The sequence below is a fragment of the Dromaius novaehollandiae genome, chromosome 5 (assembly GCF_036370855.1).
Source record: "Dromaius novaehollandiae isolate bDroNov1 chromosome 5, bDroNov1.hap1, whole genome shotgun sequence".
NCBI lineage: Eukaryota > Metazoa > Chordata > Aves > Casuariiformes > Dromaiidae > Dromaius > Dromaius novaehollandiae.
In genome coordinates this window covers 34933009-34952277 of record NC_088102.1, presented here as the reverse complement: position 1 = coordinate 34952277, position 19269 = coordinate 34933009, and positions in this window count along the sequence as shown.

The window sequence follows — 19269 nt, the reverse complement described above, 5'->3', positions numbered from 1 at the left end:
ATGTAATCTGATTCAGAGGGATGCCTACTTTTTATCTTCTAAAGCCAAGATGGGCATGTCTTTGTTATGAATCTCAAAGAGCATTGTATTATCCTTGTATCATATCATTGTACTGTGCTATGCTTAAAAAAGCAGAATGTATTTACCTTTATCGTTCAAAAATAGTTGCAAACTTTTGGAAGAACTGTTAAACAGGTCCTACTGGAAGAGTACCCAGGGGTCTAGTATAGATTTGGATATATTGGATATATTAGATATATTAGGTATTTTCAGACTTGTAAAATATTGGAAAGAGAAACACTACTACGATTTGGCTAAGCATGGGCGATTAACTTCTGAGGTACAGAATGGAGAACAAATGTTACTGCTAGTGTCAGGGCCCAGTTATTCATGTTTTCTGTGGCTGACATTTCTTCAGTGTATTGTCACTAAATTTATAGGATGTGATATTGTTCTAAAACTTAATTCGTTATGTAATAAGGACATTTATAAATTAAGATTTAAAAATGTTCAAGGAGACAATAGATATTATTGAATGGGAAAATAGCAGATGGGGGAATAATATTCTTCAGGGAGTGTTTCTGAGGTTTATCTTGTTTAATATTTTCTTTAATGCTACTGGCACAAAAAAGAGAGTTGTACTAAGGATGAAGTGGTAGATGTTATTAGTGCAGATGAGAGCAAGGCATTCATGCAAAAATATTTTATGACTGGATGATCGTGAACTACGGAATAATACAAATTGGGATGAAAGTCAATAATATGAGGTGAAAGAATTTCTACATAAATTTTACATTTTGACTATAAACATATAAAGAACTGGAGGTTCTTGTGGATCTGAGCTATTTCTAGGAAGTATTATTTCCAATATATGAGAGACTGATATGTCTGAACATCATCTGGAATACTCTGGTGCAATTCTGATCACCTACTTTCAGCAAAGATGAGTTCAGCTGAGATGGGTGCAGCTGATCAGAATAAGGTACAGCCTAAAGGAAATTTAAGAGCATACTTTGCTTATTCTAGTAAAAAGAAAGGCTGGGAGGTGACACAATCGTTATGTTTAAAAACATCAGTGGGGAGTAAACCACAGGGCAGAGAAAAGAGCTGTTTAAAGTAAATGGTAGTTATCAGAAGAACAAATTGCGATAAGCTGGGCCATTAATAAATGTAAACTGGAAAATCAGCTGTTTCTACCCATCAAATGAATGAGATATGGAAGCTGCCTTATAAATAGATAGAATAGAGACAAAGACTCTAAATTTTTTTCCATGTAAAGTTTGATAAGTTTATGAAAGGGTTTATACAATGTGGTTAAGTTACTTGGAGACTAGGTTCTTCCAGCTCTGTGTCCTGGGATACACTTAGTTTCTTAATTGTTGCATGTGTGTTCTTTTGTTTCAGTCTTTTTTCTCTGAATTTCCATAGATAAATGTTACTCAACAGTCTTTAGTAAGTACTGGATGATAGTTGCATTCAGTCTAAATGTTAGCCAGGTTAAGCATAGAGAGCTATTTGAAGTTGCTAAATTCTCTTCCTGTTGCATGACTGTTCACTGGTCTGCAATGAAATCCAGTTCCCATTGTATGGTGAACTAATTGTACTAATGCCTTTCTTACCATATTTTTAGTGTTTAGATCCACTGATGGATCAAAATATACTTCTTACCTAGGATTCGGCTTGCTCTGGGCAAGAAACTAATAATGACAAAATAGAAAATACAGCTCAGACCTTCTTCCCAAGGTTGTCCTGATCCAGAGTTCTCTGTGGCACAGGAATACTGATCTTCTCTCTAGAGAGTCATTTCCTCTTCATTTATATTCAGTTAGTATATGTTTGGCAAACAAAACCATTGTTTGTGGAAAGAAAAAGTTAATTAAACATTGTTAATTATTCAGATTCAGTGCTATAAGAATACAATATAAAAGCTTACTGCCTATGATTAAAAATCTTCTAAAATGTAGAAAACTGCTCCTTGAGTTTCAGAATTCTATAAGTAAAAAACCCCCTGAAATTTTACTATAGTTTAATTTACTTTTTAATTGTATCCTATTTTTAGTTTGGTTTTCAACAGACTTGACTTTAAAGAAATACAAGAAGAGATTTGTGGATAGAAGTAATAACTCTTATTAGACCAGTTGGTGTATTTGAAAGAGTTAGGCTTGCAGGCACACAAGCCATTTTTCCAGGTGTGAAATATAGAAAGAGCAGCAAAACAGAAGTTGAGAACAGTTGCTCAGATATAGCAGACGCACATCAATTCAATCATCTTTAAAAGAAAAGCAGTTGTTACCTGTGGAATAAAGATGGGATTGGAGGGATGAGGCAGAGAGAGAAAGATACACAGCACTAAGGAGAAAAGACATTGTTTATAGTATGTGGAACAGAGAGAGGTTAGTTTGGGAGAGAAGGAAGAGAGATTAAACTGTGCCATAAAATCACTCTCTCTAGAGTCCATGGCATCCAGTAGTTATGCGTTTTGATTACCAGAATTTCAAAGGTGTTAGTATATTTTACTTAAGCCTCGGGACTTCACTGAGAGACCAGAAAGGACTGAGAAATCAGTAAAAGTGAGAGTGGTGAGAAGCATTTAGCCGTAGGCAGATGGGTACCTTTTTTCCCTTGTAGACTATTTTAGTCCACTCTGATACAGTTTTTGCTTAGTTTTAGTTACATAGTTATTGTGATGGCAAATTGGGATACATTGTATTCTGTTCCTGGAAGTTCCAGTTGTAGAACTGAAAGACAGTGGTGGTTGCATTGAGAGATTATTTATTATAGTAATTATAGAGCTGTGTTGTTGGATTTTTACATTTCATGTTCAAATACAGTCTACAGCCGTTCAGTGTGGTTGGACCACAGCTAGTTTGCTTCTAATAGTGAATTTACTGAGGTTAGAGATTGTTAGAAGGCCTGGATGGTTTGGGGAAGACTTCTTCAAAGTTGAATCTTCTTCTGGAATTGGTTATAACTGTCTGATGACTTTCTGTTTAAGCACTGGGATACAATATTATTTGGCATCAGTAATTCCTTATGTGATATTCAAGTTTCTCTTTCAAAAAATACGATCTTTTTATAGAAATGTGCTTGTCGACTAAAAGTCTTCTTTAAGTGGTTGAAGTAGGTAGGTATGAGGGTCCTTCTCCCCCCCCACCCCAGTGAATGGGATAGTATCTGAGGGTCTCTGATCTGTGCGTGCGTGTGTGTGTGTGTTGCAGATGACTGCAGCTTTATAGAGGTAAGTTTGTTAGTGTGTGGTTTTCTCTGCATTTTAGCTTGTAGGTTACCATCTTTGATGTTGACCTTATTATCTAGGAAAGTGATGCTGGTATGGGAGTATTTCAGAGGCAGTTTGACAGAAGAGTCATGATTATTGAATTTGTGGTCAGAAATAGTGAGGAAGTCCAGTTTTCTGGTCATGATGATGAGGATGTTATCCATATGTTTTACTTACAGAATGGACTTGGTGGTACATATCTAACAATGAGTAGTTGTTTTTTTACTTAGCTTAAAAGCTGCTACTTCTGTTTAAGACCTGAAGAATGGCTTGTGTGCCCAAAAATTTATCTAGTATTTCCAACGATGCCAACAGCCCTAATCCTGCTTCTGTCCTTAGACCATCTTGGTTACAACAAAATACTATGTGCAGAAATAGAATCTTTTTTGCCTTTCAAGCCTCCTTTTTCTTAGCTTATTTGCACTCAAGCTGACCTTTGCTAGCTCTGTTTCTAATTCTCCTCATATACTCATTTTTAGTAGAGGATATATGTTGTAAGTAACCAAGGTCAAATTTCTGCACCCTTGTATGTTAACCCAATGATTTCTAGCCCCCTTTAATCCTTCCCTACACCAGCAGCTGTAGTAATAAGGGTCAAGGGGCTGCTAGGGACTGAGGTCATTAGTTTTTGGGTTGTATTTATTCATTTCGTTGGTGCTTTTCAGTGATTGGTCTTAATGGATACTATCCATTCAGTTGTACAGTATTAAAACAGCATTTGACCTTCTCAACAACATGAATGCTCGATTTTAAGTTTATTTTCCTTTGGCTATAAACTTGATTCTGCCTTTTAGATATGGAAAGAAATTCTTTCACATCATTATGCAGTGAACTGCTATTTATTAATGGCTATTTTTAATACCTCATCATTAATGTGTATAAAATCTCATCCCACTAAAGGAATGGAAAACTCCCTCAATTTCAATGAAACTGTTTAGGGCTCCCATTGATACTAATGATATGATGGGAAAGGAATTGAATCCTTGCTGTATTTTATACTACTGCTTAAAACAGCAACTTTATTGTTGCTTTAGTATATATTTATGTTCTAGCCATTTTTGTTTGATAGTAGCATGGGAGTATATAAGCTCAGTCTTTGGGTTTTATTGATATTTTGAAAATATAGCAAAATAGTGAGTACACGCTATTACAAAACTTACAAGAAAAATGGATGATTCATGTCCATCAGTTTGAGCCTCTAACTGCTCCAGTATAAATGCAAAATCGAACTGTTAAATAATTTCCTGCTCAAGTTTCCATCACTACTACCCAAAGAAAGCTAAAGACAGTAGGTATTAGAACATAACCTGAAAGTTGACAAATTTGTACTTTGAACTAAAGCAGAAGCTGCATACCCCACAGTAGACCCCCTCACTGTCTATGTCATGCTTCTAGCACTCTTTCTTCTCTCGTAGTTAAAGTAGTTTGGTTTATGTTTTAATGCTTGAAATGTTTTCAGCTGCTACTGGTGAGAAGCAATTTCTGCACAGTGAGGAGGAAAGGGTTTATCGTACTTGGTGTTGCTTTTAGTGATACGGATGCTTGCTCATTAGGTATTGTACTGAGATCAGCTAACTGATTTCATTAAAAAATCCTTTAGGTGGTAGTTATATTTGGTCACTACTGACTTGATGTGGATCTGAACCAGAAGTGAAAGGCTTTCTATTCTACTAACAATTTCCTGAGCCTTCCATTCTCTTATATTAAGAGGGGTTTTTATAGAGTGGAAAAATGTCCCACCATAAAGCTGTAAGGTTAAAACTACAGCCCCTCTCCCTTCCACAACACTCCTTAAACTATGGATCTTGTTTGCTCTGGGAAGTGAACTGCAGGAGGAAGCCAGATGGCAGCTGTATTGAGCTGCTGCTGCTGCTTTGTTGTGCAGGATGGGTGCCCCTCCTCCCTTCTCCAAAGCAAATGTTGATCCACGAATGAGGGGTTTATATATCCGAATGAGGGATTCATATGATTTTTTTTTAATGTCTGCTGTTTGAATAGCTTGCAAAAGAAATTGATCCTGTGTTCATAATAAGAAACAGTTTGGAGATGTCTATGTGGCAAAGTTGTATAATTTTAAGGTTAAATTTCTAAAATGGTACACACAGCTGTAGTTATTTTATTACTTTCAGTTAAAGTGCCTGAAATGCTGAATCCAAGCAAGTTGCCTGGAAAACATATCCCAAACAGGAAAAAAATGTTTTACATGTTATTTTGAGGTAAAATATGATTAATTTGTCATTAGTGAACTAAAAAACAGAATTTGTTGTTAAAACAAACAAGTCTTTTAAAATTAACAAATCATTGGCCAGAGAATGTTTAGTAAATTATGAGGGCAGATAAGTTGGCTGGACCAGCTTTACTTCATGGAATCTGCAGCACATATTTGAGTGTTTCGTGGAGCTTAAAAACATTAATTAAAATTCTACAAATTAACTTGGTTAACTGGGATTAACTGTGAGGTGCTCACATATAACGTAGAGAATCACAACCTCAGTGATCCTTGGAAGTCACTCCTTAAGACTGATTTTTTGCGTGTAACTTGGCGTTCACATTTTTACACAGAACAAAATTATGTCTAAGTTTATGTACTTCCTAACTGTTGGCAAACATGTTTGATATTCATTATATTTATGATGCAGAATACTGAAGAGTGTTGTATTTCCAAGTGTGCTGAATTCTATCTTCTGCTAAGACCACACATGTGCGTAGTATAAGGTTTGTAGGATAATTAACTAGAACTTTCTTTCTCTCACTGATTTATAAGATCCATCTTCTTGTAAATCCAAGGACAATGAATAGTTATAACAAGAGGACCTCACCATAAACACTTTTTTCTAAATATCCAGCACTGAATTCTGTCTGGCACAGTTGTCAATATAGTGTTCCAGATTCCATCTTTTACTATAAACTGCCTTCTAAGCACAATGTAAATAGAATAGGCACATAAGAATTAGGAAATTGTGTTATTAACAAGCTGCATTTTTAACCGCCATGGGGGATTTATTTAGACTGCCTAGTGTGCTTCAGAATGTGTTTTTTAATATAAATAGCTACTAAGGAAAAAGTCTTATGAATGTCAGAAATGAGCCTTAATAAAATATTTTTAAGAATATATACCAAATAAAGTAATGTGGTTTTCCCTGTTCTTTTCTTCTTCCCTTTCTTGCTGTCTTTCTCTCCCTTCTGATGTCAGTTTATATCTTTTACAATGCAGATAGAGATGAGAGAAAAAGAGAAAATAACTCTGTAGTGCAGGTGGAAACAGTTAGAGGAACTGGGTTGGAATTTTAAAGCTGATATTCCTCTCTCTCAACATACCACATTAAAAAGTAGTTTGGGGTGCCTGGCATCTTCATGGCTAGTAATATAAGTAAATATCAGCAGTATTCAGGATCATTCAGAATTGATGTGCATATGGTTTATATATAAATATGCATATATAGAGAGACATTCAATGTCTTTATGTATGTTACAGAGATATAATAGACAGACATATATGCTGAAATCTATGTTTCACATCAAACCTCTACAGTATGCTTCATGAGGGAGACAAGACCCATGTGTTTTGCAGAAGCTTTTAAAGCTGTTTCATTTATTTTATTAGCCTTTAATGAATGTAATTAGAACCCAAGTAATTAAATGCAATTGTGCTCAGTATGTTCCTGTTGTAAATTGCCCTAAACAATGTGCATGGTGTGAACAAATTTGTGGGATTAATAGAGGATAGATAATGTTTTTGGATAGTATTTCACACTAAACGGCCGCAGAGAGAAACAAAGAAGCTGGCGCAGTGTCATTAATCTTAGTCAACTGGCAGTTCTGGTGTAATTTGCATGACTTAGGCAGTGACACAAGATGGGGCTAGGTTGGGATGGGTGTTAGATCACTAGGATACGTATGTATTTATTTCTCTTTAGTACTCTGATTTATAAGTAGAAAGAAGTTTGAAGAAATTGATTCATTCCATTTTCATCTTTGTTTTTATCTTAGATTAATAGAATTGTTGGCAGGATTTTGTATGCGTTCCTTTGTTTTCATAGTTAGCATATTGGTTTATGGATATTAAAAAACATCTGTGCATCCTTGTCTTCACAGAAAAAAGGCAGATGTGCTGTGATTGGATAGTACGTTTCTAGTGGAATAGATTTTCTTTCTTTCCTCTGTCTGATATGTCTTGTTTCCTGGCTTAAAAATATCAGAATACAGTAAGATACTTACAGATTTGTTTCTGAAAAACCTTATAGTAGTCACAGTAGTATATAAATTTTCATTTTACATCCCTTTTCTTTTGCATCTTTATTCTAAAAATCATTAAGTATATATATAATCTGAGTAGAAGCATAATTCAACAACTGTAAAATTTGTTATATTTTAGTAGAGTAATAAATTCTTATGAGATAGTAGTGGCCACTGTAGTGAATTTTCACAAGAATTGGGTTACTTTAAATGTTCTTAAACTTACAGCTGGCTGAAAATGTCTGTCAAAGTGAACTGTTTTGCAGAAAGTCTGATAAAAAAATATTCAATTAGATTGCAATATTTGAAAAATGACTCAAATTTAGTTTGACCCTTGCTAGACAAATGTATCCCACAGACCCTAACATTGTTTTCAAAATAGTTCCTGTGAAAAACTAAGCTTTCATAAGGATATGGCCCCATTTATGGGAAAAGTGAGCATTGTTCAAAGCTGGTCTTAACTCATTTCTTTAACATCAAAATCTTCCTATAAACTTATTTAGTTATATATTATCCACTGATTTTTGATTTTTTTTTTTTTGACGGAAAACTATGCCAAAAAGTTATAAAGTTATTCATGTAATTTCTCTGGAAGTTGTTATTCTGTTAACTGTGTAGCTTATGCACACCTAATTATGTTTTCATTCTATGCTATGGTGGTACTTAGTTGTGTAGTAAAAATGAATGATGAATAGACTGAGAATCTTGAGAAACCCTTGAGAAATTGCAGTCCTGAAAGATAAAAAGGAAGTGATTGCTGCTTCAACAGTATCTGTGGATCTTTTAATTATAATTTTTCATCACAGGAAGATTGCACTTAAGAAAGGGCATTCTGAAGCTGTTTAACCAAGTAGTTTCATGTTGTGCACATCTTACTAGCTACTTTTTCATATTTCTAAAAATATATATTTAAACTACTACATGTATTTTTAAATTGCACAGTTATCTAATAAGAAAGGAATTAAAAATGCAAAGTGCATGGGTACCCTTGAGTACTGTTGTATGGGTTGACAATGATGAAATCTTTGTTTGTATCATTTCATACAACACCATATTATAATCATACTTTTAATACTGTAAAATTCTAATTCTGTAAATGTTAAGCACTGTTGAATAGCTCTGCTGATGTTTGCTTGCTTTGTTAAAATACTAAGTGTTCATGGAAGCTTTTAAAAGATCTAGTGTTTCTTGTGGTAATGGTATGAAGCAAATGAGTACATTCCACTGAAATGTGAAAGTAGCACTTTTTTTTTTTTGATGTTCTATATGATAAATATAACAACAAATACTGACAAAATTTTCGGGCATATAGTTAGGCCATCTAAATCTGAAGCCAAGTTGTCACTAATTAACTGTCTTGTCTTCTGAATTGCATCTAAACAGTGTAAAAGTAACTGACTTTTGATTAAACATTTTAATAATTATACCTTTGAGGAAAAAAGCATTATTAATCTTAGTCCGTCAGTAATAAAGTAGAGGGGCATGATGGCATTAAAATACATTTGCTTATAACAATTTCAGAAATGCTATGCATTTAGAATATCTTATGTTCTACTGTGGATTTTAGTAAAGCAAAAAAAAAAAAAAAAAAAAGCATATTGGATGGTAGGATGAAATAAATGGAAATACATGACTATGCAGTTAATGTTGCCTGGCTAAGCTTAATTTTGATGTTTCCTGACTCACGAGTAGGGAACATCAACAGATTCTTAGCATTTTTTCCTTAAAACAACTAAAAAAAATTACTGAGTATTTAAATCATAAGTAATTTTCTTAAATGGACAGGTGACCAAAGAAGTATGATGACATTAGTGGTTCTGATTCTTCATTCTATAATAACAGTTTCAGCCTAGAAAAACTTTGATAAACTCAGAGTTACATGGATTTATGTATGTTACGGTAAAGTAGAGAATGGGGCCCTGTTTAGATAGGAGCACAGCCTCTAAGGTTTTGCTCTTTATTAAATAATCATAACTATGTATCATATAATCTTCAATGTCAACAAGCACTACTGCACTTCAGACTGCATACTTGTAAATACGATTTTATTTTACAGTAATGTAAGTTTTGGAGGTATTGCAGTATATGCACAGAAGGCTAACTATTGCAAAGAACTTTGTTCAGATTGAAGAGGCCTAAAGAGAAAGAACTTAAACCTTGCTTATTTTTTGTCAGCTCTACAGCTTTCTTACCATACTACAAAACATTCTTAGCATTGTACCTTAGCCAAAATATCTCTTTTGGGAGATAACTCAAATCAAAGCAGTATGTTAAATCAAGTATTAAGTAATATTTAAGAATGGTTTTATTAGCATCCATGCAATTTGAATAATATGGGTTACTTCTTTCTGCTCCTTGCTCTGGCTCAACGAACTACATGTTATTCTTCTCTCTTATGAAAAAAATTATTGTAATTCTTTGATTACTGGTGTAATGTGCAAAACAACAAAAGTAATTAATTAACAATTCATGAAAGTAGTTGACTGCTATTAATATGCCATTGACCCAAGTACCACTGTTCAACATTTAAAGACCAGGGACCATAATATTTATTATGAGGTCAAGCATATCGATATAGCATTAAAATGAGTCACATCTAATACACTGCATAGCAATTGTTATGTTAATGCAAGAAGTATTGCAGATGTCTAGATTTTTACGTCACAAAAATGTTATATTATCCAAAATTTGTTATTTGACAATTGCAACAAAATAATGTAGAGAAAGTGATTCATTGGCTCTGTGTCCAGTGTGAAGGTTGCAGAAATGTTAAAGCATAGTGCTGCATTCCAGAACCAGTGAATTCTGTGGAAGACAGATTCTCCATTTCCTACTCTTCAAATTACTAGCCTACTTTCTTTTTGCATACAGTATGGAGAACTTCATCCCTCTGAGACTCAGACTGTTATAACTTGTAGACTTCCAGAAGAATGATGAAATTTCCCCAAATTATTTTGTGTTGTCTTTGTTGCTAATGAAAACCTTAGCATTTAGTCTGCTGCATCTCAGACACTGCTTCTCTCTGCTTGGACTTTTTCTTGTACTGCTTCTATTTACTGTTTATGTTTCTGTTAAACAGACTTTTTTTTTTGAAAGTAAGGGGGAAAACAGAGACAATATATCTGGTCTGTGTTTTTACAATCAACATGATTGTATTTGGATGTGAATAAGTTTACAATTCAGTTATGAGGCCAAACTGGAGCTGAATTTTGAATTTACTTTGTTGTTACTTGAAGGTAATAAATTTTTCTTCTGTTAATTCAGTTATTTTGGCTTTGGACTGTACCTAAACCACAACTGAAAAGAAGCCTCTCTCTTTTTGATTTTGACCAAAACTAAAAGGATACATCCTGAGTAAAACATAATCTGACTGGAATAGCTTTAAGAAGTTGGGTTTAATTTGGGGCTTCTCTAGATATAAATAAAGTTATGTTAAAATGGTATATTGGAAGTGTCTGGATTTGAGTTCATTCAAGTCTAAAACCTAAAACTATTTTTAGGTATGAATTCACAGAAGCAAAAATTCAAATATTAAAGAAGTGAAATCTCCCAATTTCTTTTTTAAAGATGCTTAGAACTTTATATGTACAAGGCAATTCACAGATCACCCTTAGTCATGTGATTAATACTGTCACAGTTTGAAGTAAATGGGACAGAGAACTACTTACTGCACATGAAGAAGCTGAGACCACTAGAATGATCTTCCTAGACTCCACATGGATTCAGATGTCCCAGTACTATTCTAATTCTTGTTCTGCTGCTGTGCTCAGTGCTCATATCTCTAGTTTTACTTGGTTAAGGATTTCGTATCTCTTCCAAAGCATTTACACTTCAGTGGCTTTGAAGAGATCTCTTGATGTGAAAGCTACAGCAAATGGTCATTGCAACTTACTGTCTTTGAAGCAAACAGAATAGCTAGGAAAATTAAAGTTTCTTTGTGATGTTAAGTGGTAGCAACTCTTACCTGCATGTCCTAGAATTAAGAAGTTAATAATTCATATTAGTTGTAATTGTAACATTGTAGCAGGGACCAATTTTGCTGCTGATATAAGTAGGGAGATTCTTTTGATGTAAACAGTTTCGTATTCACACTGCATTAGCTTGAGCTTCTATGTCCATGCTCAAATTGGTAGTACTACTTCATTAATTCTTTTTCAGAATTCATTTTAGGACTTTAATTTGTTGTGTGTTAGATGTTATTTCATTATAAATTGAAGAATATCAACATAATTTAACTTTCATATCAGAAGGAGGTGTCCTCACTGAAGAGGTCAAAATGATTGAATCACTGCACATTGATCTAAAACAGGCAAGATCTATAGAAGTTTGCTGGCCACTGCAAGGATTTCTTTCTACTATTTCTCTTTCCTTTGGAAAATTGGCTTGATAAGAATGGAAATGTGAAAGGTTTCAGGGTATTTTTAAATGTGTTAGGGTTCCAAGTGCCCCTGCACCTTGCGCAAAGGACAAAATGGAATAAATGGTACTAAGCTGTATTTGCAGTTGTTGTTACTGGAATTTTTGTTTTTTGAACAAAGTATATAGATGTCTACATGCGTATGCGTGCATACACACAAGACACAGCTAGTATTTACTAGTGTGCTAAACAATGCTGTGAGAAAGCTGTACTTTATTTAGCAAGCCAATTATCAAAAGTTCTGAGACAACTTCCAATATTCTTTTAAAACAGCTTTCTGTTTCATTTAATTGTCACCATTCAAGAAGTAACAGTCCCAAAGGGACATCTGAGTGTAAACAGTTCAAAAGATGCTTGCATATGTCTTTTTGACCAACTACTTTTTATGACACACAGGTTCAAAACATTGATGTTATTTTAATGTTCTCGTGCTGCAAAATACTGATAGTGATTTCATGAAAAAGTGGGGAGATTGGTGGAAGAAATACATTTATTGTTACAAAACTCACTGTTTCATTTTTGCATGTGAATGAGGCGCTCTAAATTACCTCAGCAGGGAAATCATCATACTTAAATGTTCAGTGTGTTTACTTTTCAAAGATCTATCATGAAGTAGAGACCTTTTCCTTTCTGTTGACATGGTATGGTACTGTAATTGTTGCATGCTGAACATAGACAATTCAAATACTGTCATGCTCTTTTCTCTAGCCTAGTAGATGGCAAGACAATACCACTGGTATCTTTGCAAGTAATTCATGAAGCCAATTGAAAACAACCTGGAAATCTACCAGAAGTTTAAATATTAATATAGTATTTTAAATATATAATTTTATATTAATTATATCTTGTACATACTCTCTGTAATATTTGAATGATATTTGTTTGAAATATTTAGGTTAGCAAGATGACAAAAAGCAAAATTCATGCATTTTTTTCCCAAGTACATAATGCTTCACTCATCATGTATATTTATTTTACAAATGGAATTATCCTCATATGAAAATATTCCCGTTCAATTAAAAATATCTGTACTGTGTTATACCTAAGGAATGGACAAGAATACAAGTGAGTATCAAAAGATGCAGAGTCTATTGTCTCTTTGTGTAAATTTGAGCCCAGCTCCAGTAACGCTTTCTGTTAGACTCAGAGATGAGTAGAAAAAAATAGAAATAAAGCTAGTTCTGACTTTTTTTCCTCCGCCTAAATGTGTTTTTGTGAAACAGAATCCAATCCACTGCAATGGAAGTAGAATCCAATGTTTTATAGGTCCTGGGCAGACTTTTGTATCAAACTGATAAAGGCGCTTGAGTAACTAGTTGTCTGTTGGCCAGAATTGTGCGTTTCCCTGCTGTGTTTAAATGTGGGACTTGAATCTGTGTCTCCCACCTTCCAGGTGTGAGAAGCTGAACTGCCCAGCTGGTTACATGAGCGAGGGTAGCTTTTGCCTACTCCTCTGTGAGCATTTCAACTTTTTATGAGTATTAGTTACTACTGGACTCTGTATCTACTGGACTGAGATACCCACCTGAGGTGTCAGAAACCTAACTCTGAATTTCTTGCTAGATACCACCATTACTTGTTATATTGCCAGAACTGATTTCCGTTCCCTGAAGGAGCAGCTTCCATCTCACTGTCCAGATATGTGCAATTCTGAAATATCTTCCTAGTACTACTAATAAATGTATTACAGTTGGGGAGCTGCTGTCTTACACGCAGTTCAGCCACTGAGAGATTGAGACCATTGCTCAGAATAGGCAATTATTTAGTGTTGGGTAACACATTTAGGATATTGCAAAACAGTGATCCAAGCTTGTGCCTGATCTTCTGAGTGCTAGAGGAGTGTTTTAATTTCTACACAGGAACATTACTGATTGACTTCAGTGAATATCTTTGAGAGCTATGCTCTGGTAGGGTTACTTTATGCCAGTGGCTCATTGCAAAGCTAAAAGTATAATAGAGAACTTGCTCTGCTACCTTCTTGCTTTGATCTTTTAAGAAATTATGTGGCATCACTGCAACGGATAGTAAGTTGTTTCTAGCTATGTTTTCTATTATAATTTACCATGGTATAGATCTTACCCCAGTAGTAAACTGCCTTCCCATTTTTGCCTATTTTAAGAAATAAAACAGAAGACAATAATTACATTTTTTCAGAAATATTTTTTTAAATATGCTGCTTAACTTCATGGCTTGCCAGGACAAAAGCCTTTTCCTGTAGATAGGCATAGAACTGTATTGCCTCAACTTCTAGCAATATTTAGCTCAATAAATTTAACACTCAAGTACAGTGCTCTGCAGTACATTGATTTGCAACATTGCTCTGTTGCATTGCCAGATTTGTCTCAAGATGAGAGTTTTGAACGTTAATGTTAAAATACATGTATGGGTCTAGTCTTTCCAACCTTTGGCACTCTTGCTGAAGAGAGTTAGAAATGCAGAACATTGGTTCTCCAAATCTCATTCTTCAGAGCTGTAGAGCAGGCAAAGAATATGGTTTCTTGAAGCATCCTTTCTGGATTTTGTGGCTGGAGAAAATAGTATAATGGCCACTGGAATGTGCAAAAGTCTTTCTATTGATTTCAACACACCACAGACTGGGCCTAAAGGAAGCAATTCCCAGTGAGAGCAAGCTTGCAGGTGTGAATTGACATGTGCAGTAGGAAATGTCAGATTGCAGATTCAGAAGAAAAGTCATGAATAGAAGACTTGGGAAATTTCTGCCCTAAGGTCTATCAACTATTTTTAGAAGCCTGAAGTAGGGAGTTGTTTATTATTACTTTTTAATTCCAGTTAGCAGTGACATGCAGACTATGAAATGTATTAGGCTTGATTTACATAAATCAGAAGCTTGTCAGCTCCTTCCTTTTAGATGTCTATGTTGCCTTAAAACCAAAACTGATGACCTCATTGTAACACAAATGAATAGTGTTGGTAAATGTTATTATAATTTTCTTCTATTATTGAACATAGAGATGGAAATGCAACATTAAAATTTGTGATATTCTTACATACACTATGCTTTTTTATCAGTTTTCCATATTTTTGAAATGTTCTTTCCATTATCAAAAAAGGTTTGATATCTTTGTTTCATGATGCTTAACCAACATCACCAAGCTTGGCCTTTTGTTTAAAATTTAATTTCTAATTTTAAGTTACACTGTATTGTTATCATTGTTTCAGTACAAATATAATTTCGAGGCCCTCTGGCTGCCCACCATAATGAAACAGAAAAAAGAAGAAACATTCTCATCTTATAACTCAATGGTCATTTTTCTCTGCCATCAAGGATGAGCAGACTTATGTCATAGGAAACATTAAGGGAAATAGGAGAAATATTGTACTTATAATCAGAAAAGCTCTGGATAATTTTATGATAGCAAAGAACATCTGTAGTTATGCATACTAAGATAAGGATACTTACCTCTCATGTTTCAAGATATGATTCATAGCTTACAGGGGAGAAAAAAGATTTTTTAAGAATTACAGAGTTGCTAAAATGTATTGTTAGTTTTTTATTAGGGGTGGTTGTTTTGTCCTCAGTCATTAATTCCTATTGGAGGAAAGTTACTGATCACAGTGCACTAGAGACTTAATATAATTCATCTTTCTGGTTCACTGTAAATGTTTTCTTTAAAACATAAGCATAGTCTTTTCTAGCTTTCAGAAAAACTAAATAGTGTTTTCTATAAAATGAAAAATGTTCCTTTCAAATCTTGAATTTTGAACAGGTCTAAGATGATTTTTTGTTTGTCTGTCAGAGGTGTGGTTATCAAAATAGCAAAATAATTATTCCTGCTACCACTAAGATGCACCATTCAGCAAACAACGTCTGAAATTTCATTGTGGAAGCATTGCCATTTCACCTTTCTGTGTTCTTGTAGTTGGATTTTTGGATTTTGAGCTACTGATGGATAGATTTCAATGTTCAGGATCTGTTTTTAGTGTTCTCCTCAGCAGATACTATCAGTTATGTCAAACCACCCTGTGTCATTCTTGAAATAGATTGCTTAGCTTTGGACTTTTTAAAATAAAACTTTCTTTTGTCACCCTAGTAAATGTGCCCTTTCTAAATTCTTCCTCTTGCTTTTAGAATAATGAAAAGACTAAAAAGACTATGCTTGTAATTAAAAGTCATTTTTAAATAACCTCAGAAGATTGTTTCTAGAAATCAAAACATCTTTATGGTCCCATTTCTAAGGAAAGAAAGACAAGTGACTGGGATCCTGTACACTTTACTGTAGTCTACATTAATTACCTTCTATTAAAAAATGACAAAGACCTTTTTGAAAGGGAATCTGGCACTCTTTCCACAGAAATGATGGCAGACACCCTACTCTCTGCTGATTTCTTGACACTTCTAATTACCTGTATTCATTTGAAATCGTTTCCTTTGTAGTGAGTTATTGGCATGATTTTCAGAGAACAAGAGGAAAATGGAAAACATTTTAGCAAGTTAAGAAAAAAAAATCAACAATATCATTGTTTGCAGCTTTTGTTGAAACTACCTATGTGAGTCATTTGAGGGACATGAAGGTAAATGAAAGGTTATACTTTGCCCTGCACGTTGTCGCTGGTATTTGTAATGTCAATAACTGTAGAAGGTTGTCAGGAAGCTGGAGAGATTAAGGTCAATAGCAATGACAAATATATCATTGTATGTGTTTGAATATGCAATATCAACCTAATCTCATGGTGCAGGTTTTCACACCCTGGAAATACCAATCAGGTGCTGTATCAGAACCATCCATTGTTTTCAATGGGAGATCAGTAGATTTAAGTTTTAGCGTGTTTAAATTATCTTTTCCAGATTGTATTCTGTATTTAGTACGGAGAAGAGTTACTCTCCTAAAAAGTTGTCTTCCTTGAAATAACAGATTGGCATAGATAAAAAATGTATTCTAGATATTCTAGATTATGTAATTCGTTACAGCACATTGAATATTAATCTGTATGTAACATCTGATACTGCCACACTTTTCAAAATATTTTTGCAAACCATGGCTTTCTGATAATTGTGTGTAAATCCATTTGCTTTTTTCATTTACTAATGAAGACCACAGCATCTCACTCAAAAAAAGTGCCTTGTACAGGAATAGACTTATTTTTCGTGAACTATATCAGATTTTCAGAGCTCAGTAAAAATGACCACAGCCTACAGGTTAATGAATGTATTAAGGAATAACCCTATAGAAAGAATAATCTTGCAGTTCAACACATTAAAGCACTGGAATCTAAGCTGTTGCAAATATGGATCCTGATTTAGGGAAGCTTCCCTGTTTGACCTGTTGGAGGATGCCATCAAGTCACAAATCATCACAATGTTATCTATTTTTCTGTGATTATGCAAGCACGGGAAAACAAGAGATGAAGAACAAGGAAAGATATCACGTCAGAGAGCCACGTGACACCGAAGGTAGAAAGAGCAATTAGTTTGGTGAGAATCTTGAGGTGGGAAGGTAGCTGGGAGGCAACGAAGTGAGGAGGAGTTTTGAGAATACTTTGGGAAGGAAGCATCTGCAGCAAAAGAAAGCTTTGTTTGGGAGACAGTTGGAAGAATTCTTTCTGGGTAGAACATATGAAAAAGTGAGCATAGGGAGCTAAGGGAAAAATGAGCTCAGATCATATCTACTGAGTAGAAACATAAAATCCAATTTAGTAAAAAACAATACTGAAAGGAGAGAATAAAGGCACAGAGATATTGTTACAGCTTGGATTCAAAATATCAACCTGCCTTAAACATCTGTGAACCTGGTTTTTTTAATAAACCAAGTATAAAAATGTTTACTAACCCTGAGTTAGTGATTTTGATCTTTTCCTGAACAGGAGAACTAGTACTTTGAACCTTTGTGCTGCTAAGAAGGTATCACTTCTGTCAACTGTCCCTAAAACTGTAAGGACTTCCACACAAGACTGCAAGAATTTTACAATAGCTCATTGTTCACTGACTTGCAGTTTTAAGCTTTTTTTTTCTGTTTACAGGAACAGTGACTAGTTTCAGTGATGTCAGTTGCTTTTGAATACATTCATACCTTTTAGGATTTGGGTTTTAATTTAGTAAAGCACTTTAATGTTAATTACATGCTTAATTACAGTTTAAAATACATCATAAGTACATGCTGTCCAGCAAAGCACTTAAGAATATACCTGTATCCTACCAAAGTTCATAGGATTTAAAGAAGTGCTTGAAGTTCACTGCTGGCTGAAGTGTGTTGCCTGGGTCCTTTCCTAGAAGTCCTTTTGACCTCCAAATACATTTTTCCTGGGAGTAAACATCCTAGCTAGGTTTCCAAGGACATAATAGTGACTGAAAAGGTAATACCCCCTGATACATGCATATAAGCGTATGCTTCCAGCACTGTCTAATTTCAAACCATCTGCCACACAGGTAATGTAGAACAGTTTTGAAACCATCAAGAGGAAAACATCAAATCTCCCATGAAACGTTTCTCTTTTTGAAGTATCACAACTTAAGATAGTATATTGTTTTTCCTGTTTAGTCGTGATATACACACTTACCTTGACAGACACTTTATTAAACCAGTTATTGAAATGCAACACCAGTGATTAAAAAATATGACAATACTGTCTGAGAAATAGATTTGTGGTTCCAGACAGTGCATTGCATATGCTATTGGTTTATGAATTTTAGCACGTTAAATGTTTTGTCTTCTGCGTACTTATGGTGGCTGATAAAAGTCACTATAGATGCAGAATATGTATGCCATGGTATGTTTGTCTGTTGAGTTGCTTTACCTTTGAAATTGTGTTGCTAAAGCAGAATAAGTAATGTGCATATGGTATATTCCTGTAGGGGAGAGAAAATCTCTCTCTCTCTCTCTCTCTCCTTTTCTCCCTCCTTCTCTCTTTTTTCTTCTGTGTAGTGTTACAAAAGTTCTCTTTTAAAGCATGAACAGTTTGGCTATCTGTCTGCCTGTTCTATATGTGTTCTTGCACTTACGTTGCTTCATTAGACTTCGCCACTCTTTATTGCACCACACACACACACAAACACACACACACACACACACACACACACACGTTTGTTGGTTTGTGTTCTGTTTGAAAATAGTCCGGAGGCTTATTATGGAACAACACTTGTTAGACTTACTATTCTCTCTCAGATGCTTAATTGTATCATTGTTGAAGGCCTGTTGTATACTCAAGATCATGACATTGCCATGAGATGACTGCAGTTATCAGGCTGTGAGGAGACAATCTCATTGCTGTTTTGAATCTGCATCTTAGCACTTAAGAACTGGAATAATCTTTCAGTAGTTGCAACCTCTTTGTGTGTTTTTAGCTATCATGTACATGGCTAAGAATTAGATGCTCCCAATAC